Here is a 12586-nt window from a genome sequence, read left to right as displayed (position 1 = left end):
ACAAGTCTACCAGTGGCAACAATATATCCACAATTCGAGTTTTCAAAGCAAAAAATTTTTTAGTATCAAATATTTTATATAACTGCTAAAAGCAAACTCAGTGTTTTACTAGAACTAGAAACAACGAAACGATTACTTTATTATTGAAAAGTGTACAATGTTGGGAGTATTTGTGTTACAAGAGGATTTAGAAGTCATTAGCCACTGATAGCTTTGGAACAGTTTGTAAGTCCGCTGTCGTGCGTGGGCATGCTATATGCTACAATTATATGCCTGTTTCCACTGTTAATGTAGCTTCTTACGAGCGTACACGTAGTCGTTAAAAAGAGAACGCGAGAAAATGATTCAAGCGTCAGCTGAATCCACGCTAGCAAAAGTAGAACGAAGGAAGAAGTGCTTCAGTGATATACGCAAAACAGTGGTAGAAGCTAGCATTACAGCCAGGAAGGCACGGCTATAGGACAGCAAATGCAAAGAATTAGAACAAGGCTGAAACGGATATAGAACGAAAAAAGTCTTTACCTAAAGCACACCGTAGAGGGTACTGAGAAGGACCAGAAAGAAAGCAACATTCGCAAAGTATGTGGCACTATATATAACATCAGAAAGGGAAATAAACCACGAACATCAGCTACTTATGACATCGACAGGAACATTATCGATGGATCAGGCGATATATTGAAGGCTTGGAAAGAATATTTTGACGGATTGTTGAATGGCCTAAATGAGAAAAAAAGCTGGAGAAAACTTTCCATACAACAGCTGAACCTCTTTTAAATGGCCCAACATACGAAGAGGTGATCAGCAGTTAAAAAAAAAAAAAAAAAAAAAAAAAAAAAAACTGAAAAACCACAGAGCGGTGGGAACCCGAGAAGTTGCTGAATTAGGGCCCTCGTAACCTTCACGAGAAGTTGTTTCACCTTATTCTTAAAATTAGGTAAAATGAAAAAGCATCAGATGAATGTAGGGAATCAATCGCTGTCCCTATAGACACGAAATGAAATAAACATAACTCTAGGAATTACGCCGGAATATTCCCATTACTCACAGTATGTACAGTACGGTCAAACATAATATTGAAAAGACTCATCCAGTATACTGACATGAAAGCGGTCTACCAGAATGCTTTTCATAAAAGTAGATCAACAATAGACAGGATATATTCTTTATCAAATTCATGAATGAATAGATAGCATTTATGCTGAGTCAAATCCATCAATGAAAATATATGATAATACAGAAAGAGTGCCCACTACTTATTCATAGACTTCCTCAAGGCGCAGGAATCGATGCATAGAGAAACGGTAAAGGGAATCATGCCAGAATACGGAATCCTCAAGAAATTCATCAGCTTGCTCAAAATAATGTATGGAGAAGGCAGTAAGCAGGGTGACATACTGTGGCTCGATAACGGACTGTTCTGTGATCAACACTGAGCTGTAGCAAGGTGGTGATCTACCCCACTTACCTTCAAACTTCACGTGGAAAAAGTGTTAAGAGAATCCAAACGAGCAACAAATGGAAACATCACAGAGACGCAATCAAATATACTGACCTACGCAGATGACATAGTTTTAACAGAAAATAACAATGGTGAAACTGAAACGCTGTTCAAGAACTTAAGTGAAACCACCACGGAAATAGGCTCAAATATTAATAATGAATTAACAGAATACATGATAATACAAAGGGAAAATGTTTGCAGGACAACGTGATAATCTTCAGAGAACTACATATTGAAGAACACTCCAAATTTGAAACACCTTGTTGTAAATTCAAATGATTGTAAACAACCCTGTTGGCAGAACATCCGCAACTAAGCATTACAGCAGAGGTTGAAAATACCGCTTCAGTAGTAAATTATTTTTACATGGCAGGTTTCGGACTGTTATACATTCATCCTCAGGTGCCTTAGCTGTACTGTGCTCCTCGAGCGCTGTGTGTACCAGGTGCGGTTTGCTGCCTATGAGCGCTCATAGGCAGCTCACCGTGCCTGGTACACGCGGCGCTCGGGGACCACAGCACAGCTACGAGAACTGATGATGGGCTTATAACAGTCCGAAACCGGTCGTGTGAAAATAAAGTAATTTACAACTGAAGCGGTATTTTCAACCTCTGACAAATGACTGCAATGGAAGACAAGTCGAATACCAAAGTAGACTACGGGAGACAAACAAAGTTTACTTTTAACTTCAAAAACTTCTGTACGCCAAACTTTTGACCAGGAAAGCTAAACTGAAACTATGCAACACAAACATCAGGCCAGTACTATTACATGGAGCTGAAGCATGAAGCGTGAACAAAAAAGAAGAACACTAACTCTTAGTCTTAGAAAATAAGGCGTACAGCAAAACCTTTGGGTGACATTTGCCCAAGCAAAAAAAGCATTGCTTTCGAGACCTAACGAAGAACTGGTCAAGTTAGCCGACCAGCTGTCGCCAAAGCCAGACCTTTGCAATGGGCAGGCAATGTTGTCAGAATGCACCATGGCAGAATAGTCCGTCAGATACATTACAATAAGATGGAAAGCTCAAAATACCCTGTAAGACCAAGAAGCAGATAGCAAGACGAGCCGACTGCAGACTGTAGAGTGCTGCGTATCACGGAATAGGAGGAAGCGGCTCAAGACAGTGAGAAATGAAAGCAGACAGATCGTCACGTCCCAATGGGTGAATGTGGGAGGATGACAGCAAAGAGTAGAGCCATTGGTTAGCTGCAGATGTTGTTTCAAAATGGCTCTGAGCGCTATGGGACTTAACATCTGAGGTCATCAGTACCCTAGAACTTAGAACTACTTAAACCTGACTAACCTAAGGACATCACACACATCCATGCCCGAGGCAGCATTCGAACCTGCGACCGTAGCGGTCACGCGGTTCCAGACTGAAGCGCCTAGAGGCGCTCGGCCGCACCCTCCGGCGCAGGTGTTGTTTAACGAGTGAGAAAGATCCCAGTATATATCATGAAGCTAGTAATCCACAGCTCGTAATTATTTGAAACACGTCATGATTCACAGTCATGAGTTGCTGACAAAAATATCTTCATTATACGAGGTCACCCTAAAAGTAATGTACCAAAACTTTTTATGTGAGAACTGTTAAAACTTTTAAAATTAAACAAACGTTTTCAAGAATCTACATCTTTATATTCTGTGTGTCTACATATTTGCAGCCCTGTGCTGCTACACAGATCCGAACTGTAGCTTGTAACACGGCGGCATATAGCGTAACTTCGTCCGTGCGTGAGAAACAGCGTGCTGTAATCGAATTTCTAATGGCAGAAAGCTTCGTCCACACATGGAACACCCTCCTGCTTCAGCTTGACAATGCCAGACCAAACATGAGCGCTGCGACGTCTGTTACAACGCGACGCCTTGAGCTCACTGTAACCGATCATTCTTCATACCAACCCGACTTGGCTCCATACAGTTTTCATCTGTTTCCGAAACTTAAATGACATCTGTGAGGACTTCTCTTAGATAGAGATGAAAAAGTGCAAGCAGAAGTGAGACTATGACACCACCAACAAAGTCAAAAATTCTACATTGACGATATCAACAAACGATCTCTCGTTTGAAGAACTATGTTCGTTACCAGGGTTTCTATGTTCAGTAATGAATACATAGAGATGAAGAATAAAGATGTGGAATGTCAGTAACCTTTGTTTTATTTTAAAAGTTTAAGATTTTTCATATAAAAATTCGGTGACATTACATTTCAGCACGTCAGCAGTACGACTGTACCGTCAAAAAAATGGTTCAAATGGCTCTGATCACTATGGGACTTAACATCTGTGGTCATCAATCCCCTAGAAACTATAACTACTTAAACCTAACTAACCTAAGGACATCACCCACATCCATGCCCGAGGCAGGAGTCGAACCTGCGACCGTAGCGGTCACGCGGTTCCAGACTGAAGCGCCTAGATCCGCACGGCCACGCCGACCGGCTGACTGTACAGTCACTTAGTATCCTGTATACTAATGTAAAACGTTAGAAAGTGAACTGGTGTATGTGTTAACGACGTATTCACGCTATTTTTTATTTATTTCTCTTACCAGATACATACATATTAGACAGCGTTATGACTATCTCACCTTTGACCAAAACCAAGCCATTTCCAATGCATTTACTATTCCTTGATGAAGTTCATCATCCGTGCAGAGGGTGTACGCTAATGTTGTTGATGAATAGTCTGGTCTTCTGCACAGTCACACCGAATATCGTTTTGATCAGTGTAAACTCATGTTGCCAAATTAAACTTGGATCTGATAACTCCTGCTCCAGATGTCTCGTGTTTCGTGTGCGGTCCCCTTACTGCGTATCATAAAACGGTAAATTCGGAAGGATATGAACTCATTTTACAGCGTTATATACTACGTACAACTGAAGAAAAATGGCAAGCTATGGCTTTGTATTAGCGTGGCAGTGCACTTTATTCTAAAGCAGCCTCTATGATGCGTTGGTTTCTGGAGAGCTGTATTCCTGAAATTGATTTTTCTGCCCACACTTCCGACCTGAACTCAATGGAAATCATTTGGGATTGGTTGGAATATCGATTTGGCTCCTCAGCGCTCCGTCCAGCGTCAGTACGTTCTCTGTTTTTGTCTCTTGAAGGAGAGCTGCCATTTACGCACAGATCTTCAGAACTCTCATTATAAATTCACCCTTTAGATTTCAAACTGTCATAAAGTCGAAGGATGGACACACCCTATATAAATGTCAACTAACGACGGGATACGTTCGATCGGATAGTATGTATTTGCATTCATAGATTTTGTGCATCGTATGTTGCTATGAGCGTGTGTGACAGTCACAAGTGTTTAACGTCCTATACGTCCTATTCAACTGCTCTTCATGTATGTCACAAAACGTAAGTGTTGCTGGAAATATAACGCAAAACTCAATGTCAGTGACATAATGAATGAGATTATTTTCTCACAAAGCAAGGAAATGTAAAGTGAAATTATAGTAAAAGATGGGATATTCTCTTAACTCCTTACTATAAATCCTTTTCTTCTATTTATGCCAATAAATTAGTACCCTCTTAATAATTTATAAGAGCACATTAAATGTGTTCATCATCATACACCAATCTACACCTACATACAGCAGCTGCCATAAACAAGAAGATGCATATTTCTTTTCACTCTAAATTTATTTAGAAAATTTACGTTATTTACATGTAAAATACTGGCAAATAATCCATCCTAAAGGCCTGGAACGATTACAACCTAATGTGGTACTTTTATTAGCTACGACCTGGAAAGAAGTACTGTCGGGATAAGTACTGCTGGGGTGAGTGTGATAACTTGCAGGGAGAAGGGGAAGGAGGAGATGGACAAGCAAGAGGATGTAGGTGGGTACAGATATGATGGAAGAAGCCATGGACAGAGAGAGAGGAGGAGTGAGAAATGGACAGAGGGAGGGGACAGAAGAAGACGGAAAGATAAAGCAACGAGGAGGAGATGGACAGAGAGAGAAGAGGAGAGAGAAATGGAAAGAGGGAGGGGACAGAAGAAGAAGGAAAGAAAAAGCAACGAGGAGGAGATGGACAGAGAGAGGATCGATGAGCAGCTGCACAGAAAGCGGGGTAGGAGGAGGAGGATAGTGGCAGGAGTAGATGAAAGAAAGTGAGGGAGGGAGAAAGTGGAGAGGGAGAGGCAGTGGAAGAGATAGTCAGACAAGGGTGAAGTAGCAGATGGACAGGGAGTGAGGGAAGCATGAGAGTGACTAATGGAAGATTGGAATACACACTGATCCAGGATACTACTAAAAAGATGAATGTGGCCCGTAACGATTCCTTCACCCAGTTAATGTGCAAGTTGACTCGTCCCACTTCCCAGGAGGCTCTCCTTCATGATGAGATTTTCAGAACAGGATGCAGAGCAAAAAACTCAAGGTAGGTCTTTGCTATAAACACTTTGCGCTGGCCATAATAGCAATCTAGGCTAGAACTGAGCTGAGCTGAGCTGAGCTGAGCTGGCGTGATCCCAGCAGTTGGCTGGGCCGACGACGCCACACGTGGGCGTTATTGCCCGCCCAAAGTTGCCGTAATTTTGTCTATTAGCGGCGCGATATTGCGCATCTACCTCCCCGCCTAGAAGCCTCTAGCTGCCAGCGCGGCGGTCTGTTGCCACCACCAATTACGAAAACAAATTTGCATCGTATCCACTTAAGCGAGATACGGCGCGCCCGTGATTGACTTGGCTAACAACTTCCGAAGAAGTGCGTGCGCCTCTGGAGCAGCTGGCTCTCCTCCAGACTACTCCTGCCTCCAGGGGACAAGCGCGCTCAGCTCCCCTGGCGTTGGTGGGGGGTCCCGGGACGTGATTGGTAATTAGGCTCCGCAAAGTGGAACGCGTTTCGGAGGGCGAAGGCCACGGCGGGAGAACGGCGCGTACCGTAATGAGGGCAAACTTGCGCTTCACACGTCGCCGGGCAATCAATAAGACGTCCCGTGCGCCTATCGGCAATGCAGAAAGTCCAAGAATTGGTAAGGGACAATATTTGACATCAGTATTGACTAAAAATGAAACAATCATAAATATTATTAATTTGAGCACGAACCGGCTTTCGACGTGTTAGGCTATCGTCAGAGGATGACTACATTTAGTGGTGGTGGTGGTGGTGGTGGTTAGTGTTTAACGTCCCGTCGACAACGAGGTCATTAGAGACGGAGCTCATGCTCGGGTTAGGGAAGGATTGGGAAGGAAATCGGCCGTGCTCTTTCAGAGGAACCATCCCGGCATTTGCCTGAAGCGATTAAGGGAAATCACGGAAAACCTAAATCGGGATGGCTGGAGACGGGATTGAACCGTCGTCCTCCCGAATGCGAGTCCAGTGTGCTAACCACTGCGCCACCTCGCTCGGTTACATTTAGTAGCCATAGATAAAAGTACTTGTGACCTATGCAGATATTGCTGGTGGTAAAGATAGACTCAAAACTGAATCACCAAGGATTTATCCGCCTTCGCGATACACGGTATAATAAACTCCCGTGCATCCGAATCGAGTTTATCCGAAATCCGTTTTACCCGAATAATTTTTTTTCCGATTTTCGCGCCTCACTTTGGCGCTGTCTGACGCATCACGCAGCTAAGCTTTTGGCTAGCTAGACTGACACTTGACAAGTTTCAACTTGTGTGCGCCTGGAGCCAAGCATTCGCTGGTGTTTTTCGGCAGTCTACTGCTAATCAGTACATTGGCTCGTGTCGAAAGCCCGAATGTCGTAAATTCGTGGGCGTTCTGGCTGAAGTCTTAACGTGTTTCTTGAACGTACCGCGTGTTTCATGCCACTGCCATCTATTGGAAGTCCTTGGAAGTACATAACGTACAGTATTGCTCCACGCAGCGATACGTAGGCCTGTCGAAAGCACCAATGAGAGTGCGGCTCCAAACACTTTCCGCCTTTTGTCGGTACGTCAGACGAAGCCGAGCGTTTAACAATTTAACAGTGAACTTAAAATCCACTGTTGTGTTGCTGCGTAGGCATGGGTAGGTCAGGAGAGAAGGGATAGATGTATCGAATGTTTTCATGCTATGGCTGCCACAGCCTGGTTTCAAATGTCAAAAGCTTCACCTAGTGCCTCTCGAATGTTGTCAAGACGTCCGTCCGTGTGTTTTCGATTTAACGTTTCATGCTCGCGCTACATGCTTTAAAATGCCCAGAGATAAACGTGGCCAAAAACCAAACCAGAATCAGTCGAGTGTCGGTAAAATAACGCTGAACGTGACTACGCGCGCCAAACGAGAAAAGAATGAGATTTCTTTGGGACAAATGCTTCGCACTTTGCAAAGAACTGATGCTGATGAGCCATCCGCGAAAGTTGCTTCGTATTTGAACGTCGGTAGCAGTACGATTACTGGTTGGAAGACAAATCGATCAAAAACAGAAAAATTTTGTTTCATCCAAGCGTCAGGCATCGCAGTGAAATCCCGAAAAACAATGAGAAAAGGTGCACACCCTCAGTTAGAAGAGGCCTTATTTTTGTGTCACTGACAAATAAGAGCCAAACGTGTGTCAGTTTCATGTTCTCTACTTCGTCAAAAAGCTATGACTTTTTAGGAGCTGATTGAATTAAAGGAGCAAGAATTCCTCTGAAGTGATGGCTGGCTGTATCGGTTCAAGAAGCGGCGTGGCATTCGTGAAATTGCCATCAGCAGCCGCTATTGCAGATTTTAAGAGGAAACTGCACACTATCATAGACATAGGAGGTTATACTGGGTATCAGCTGTGATGAAATCGGGTTGAATTACATAATGTTGCCAACATAATCCCTTTCCTCTAAATGAGAGAAAACGCCATCCGGACGTAAAAAAGCAAAGAAAGAGTTACTGTCCTCGCATGCGGTAATGCCACTGGCACTCATAAACTGCGCTTTACTTTAATTGAAAAAATACAAAAAAATCAAGAGCATGTAGACGGACCAGCTGATAAACCTTCTTCTTTGTGATACACGAATCAGTCTAAGGCATGGATAAACGGTGCCATGATCAAAGAAGTAGTTCCAGTCAGAGTTTTTTCTAGCTGTTGAAAAATACATGTGGGCCGGCCGTGGTGGCCAAGCGGTTGAAGGCGCTACAGTCTGGAACCGCGCGACCGCTACGGTCGCAGGTTCGAATCCTGCCTCGGGCATGGATGTGTGTGATGTCCTTAGGTTAGTTAGGTTTAAGTAGTTCTAAGTTCTAGGGGACTGATGACCTTAGAAGTTAAGTCCCATAGTGCTCAGAGCCATTTGATTTGAATACGTGGGGTAAAATGGACTTCCTCGAAAAGCGTTCCTTCTCACCTACATGATCTACAAGATGGGGACATCAAAGTTGTGTTTCTCTCACCAAACGTCACGTCTCTACGTCAGCCGAAGGACCAAGGTGTTCCTGACGCAAGCTGCAGGAATATTTAATCGGTGCGATTGATGCTAAGAAAATTTTGTGCAAGCTCTTAAAAAACATCTTTGTTTTATGTGTTATTCATTGGACTGCTGATGCTTGGAATCTAATTCCTCCAATTTCCTTCGTTAGGTCTTGGAAATACTCTTAAATCATAAGACATCTCATCAGTGGTGGGAAGAAGGAGGCAACACCGAAACTCAAGCTGACGTGCCACAAACAGATAAAAATGACGTAATTTTGGTGAATTTACTGGAGAAGCTACAGGGTTGTAAAGACACAAACTTCGAAGACGTTGAGGAGTGGATGGAGTACCACTTTTTTTATTTGACTTAGGATGAAATCATCCAAACTGCGATCAGTCAGAAAGCGTTGGAAGAATATGTCTCTGATGGCGAGGCAGAAAAATGTTCCTCACACAGTCTGTTACGAAGCAGTCCATTCCGCCGTTGAGTTCATAAGCCAACAGGACGTGGCAACTTATCCCGAAATCGTTTGTTTACGACGTTGGTGATGTATCGCTGCAACAAAAGTTCCTCGAGACAAAAAAGAAAAACCATTATAGACATTACTAACAAAAAATAAATTGTAATGAAGCGTCCTAGAACTTCAACGTCCATATGTTAAAAGTTTTTTTTTTTAATTTCCTGTGTGCAAACTTTTCATTTCATTGAGTAATCTCTAGATTTGTTAAATAATTTTGTGCCGTAGTTTATTTTTTTATTCAGAAGAGTAGATAATAAAATTAAAATTCTTGTTTTTTCCTGCTGCCAAATAAGGCAGATTTTTTTCTGTAAGAACGCAAAATGAACAAGTTTTTTTTTTGTTCAGCATTTAAAAACTTTGAGTTTTCAATCATACTTTGGCGCCTTTTTGACAAGTCAAAACAAACTCTTCAGTCAAAAACATGCTCGATTATTCACAACCATATCAATAACATTCTACGTACCCTACGCACGTCTTACGATCATATTTCGCACTATTGACACAAATCGGGGTGTTTCATGCGTGAAAACAGTGTGACTTCGGTTTATCCAAAATTCTCCTTATCCGAACCAGCCTTCGTCCCGATTATGTCGGATAATTCGGAGTTTACGGTACAGTCATCTAGTCCTCTGCTTGTTTTCCTTTTCCCGATTGTGCACGGTGCCAGTATTGTTATACGTGTTGTGACTACGTAAGTGGTTGTTGGTGACTGGATGCCCTTCCTGACGCCACCTCTCTTCCCGGCACGGAGTTCGCTTAAAACCATCTGTCTGTGTCTAGCGTAAATCTCATGCTGAAATGTGAAAACGTTTACTAGATCTTGTTGTAGTGTGTAACTGAGGGGGGACGATGGTATCTGCCTGGTATCTGCCTAGGTCGATGTAAAACATCGACTAAAAACAAAATCGAGGTTGGCGAGTTTGCTAGTCCCTGTCGTTAGCCTGCTAGGCGGACTCGATACGAGGCAGTCTCGCGCTCCCGAATTGGGGAAACGACGCGCTAACACACTCGCCTGTCCAGGCATTTTGTTCGTCGTACGGTATGTTATTAATAGTTTTTGCTTATGAGTGTAGTACTCTTATTTGTTTAATATGTATTACCAAGTATTTGTATTATTTCACTCACGTTGGTCACATTAAGATCTGGGGAGAGCGGAAGGTCAAATGTAGTGCCTCTTGAGCGTCACGTATGACAATCGGAGATGTTCTAGAGCCCTCATCCGCGAGAAAACACAGGAGGGGCAACAAATCTCCTGTGTAAATTCGTTTGCGCTGATATGTAAACCAACTGCTGGTGATCATAATGTATGATAGTAAAATTCTACTCAGTCTCGTTTCGAGTCTAGTATTCTACAGGCGTTTATTTTGTGAAGTCTACTCTTAGCCACTTAATAGTTCACAGTTGACTGCATTTCAATGCATAGAATCAGGTGCATGTCCAAAGCGCTGTGAATTTATAGTGTCCACATGTTTCACTGAAAGTTAATGAGTCGCTTCATTTCAGCACCTGAAAAGGACAAGTTTTATTTGTTGTGGTTGATGGAGGAATCGGAATAGCTTGCATATAACACTAGGCATTCCAAACTGATGAAAAATGAATATTAGAAGTAAACTAAAATTTTTCTGACTAAATATTTGATGAGAAAATTTTATTAGGAGTGAAGTTATTAAAACTCAGACTAGCCCTTCGCTGATATTGTTTATTGTGCGGTTCACATTGTGAATGGTTGTTAGGAGAACAGCTATAAACAGTTAGGATTACGACGAATACTGAAAGCTCTAATCTAAGCCTTGTTTATTTGTACAGCTTCATTTACGCTTGAGTGAGCCATTCCTGCACAGTTAAGAAAAGTAAGGATATTTTGAAAGCAACTGCTACGTCTGATACAATTCGTACGACGTATCATCCGCTCCGGCATTAAAATGAATCGTCGTCAACGTACGCTTTGTGTGACTGTCTGTACAAGAAGCATATTCTACGCAACATATCAAACATCAGAGAAGATTTATGTTGTGGTGTGAAGTCCAAAGCTCAGAAATACGAGAGTTGGAATTTAAAAAGTGACAACTATTTAATTACAGCTCGTACAAAATTTATACGTGTTTCAAAGTTTTACTGACCTTCAGAGTAGTCACCAGCATTGTGTATAACTCATTTCCAACGAGTCGTAGGACGCCCTAAGGAGTGCCAGTTGTGTTTACAGTTCGAGCGGCGCGGTCTGTTGTCCGATGATTTTGTAGCAGTTCTGAAGCGAATAGCGTGAAGTGTTTCCTTCAGTTTAGAAATCGTGTTGATTTCACGAGGGCTTCAGTCAGGGGAGTGCAGTACGTGGTATAGCACTTAGCAGCCCCATCAGTCAAACAAATCAGTAACTGTATGTGCTTGAGCATTGTCCTGCAAAATGATGGTCAGATTCTGCAGAAAGTGTCATCACTTCTTTCTCTATGCTGTTAAATTTTGGAACACAACCTACGACCAGCTTAGAGATCTTATTAAAAGACTTAATGCTGCCATTTTTGCTATTCGAAAGGTATCTGAATTGAGTGATCGTTCGACACGAATATTAGTCTACTTTGCTTATTTTCATTCGCTTATGTCGTATGGTATTATATTTAGAGTTAACTCTTGCAATTCTAAAAGGATATTTTCGGACCAGAAATGGGTGGTTCGGGCACTAAGTGGTGTACGTTCATGAACCTCTTGTCGATGACTGTTAATAAGTCCCAGCCGGCCGGAGTGGCCGTGCGGTTCTAGGCGCTACAGTCTGGAGCCCAGCGACCTCTACGGTCGCAGGCTCGAATCCTGCCTCGGGCATGGATGTTTGTGATGTCCTTGGGTTAGTTAGGTTTAATTAGTTCTAAGTTCTAGGCGACTGATGACCTCAGAAGTTAAGTCGCATAGTGCTCAGAACCATTTGTTCACGAGTCTGCGTATTTTGACATTGGCCTCTCAATATATATATTCCTTGGTGTAATTTCTTGTTAACAATATTAGGTTATTCCAAAGACTAAGCAACTTTCACTTAGTTAATACTGGGCAGAAATCAAATCTGCATCTGGATCGGACTTCCTTAACCCTAGTGCAGAAAGGTGCTTCATCCATTTTCAATAAGCTGCCACTAGAATTCTAAAATATTAGCAGTAATCCACGCGCTTTCAAATCGGAACTGAAGAGTTTCCGCACCGGTCACTCCTTCTATTCTGTCTAGG

Source organism: Schistocerca americana, chromosome 7 (genome assembly GCF_021461395.2).
Source record: "Schistocerca americana isolate TAMUIC-IGC-003095 chromosome 7, iqSchAmer2.1, whole genome shotgun sequence".
In the NCBI taxonomy this organism is placed as follows: Eukaryota; Metazoa; Arthropoda; class Insecta; order Orthoptera; family Acrididae; genus Schistocerca; species Schistocerca americana.
The sequence above is the reverse complement of the archived record's forward strand: the minus strand, read 5'-3'. Positions refer to the sequence as shown.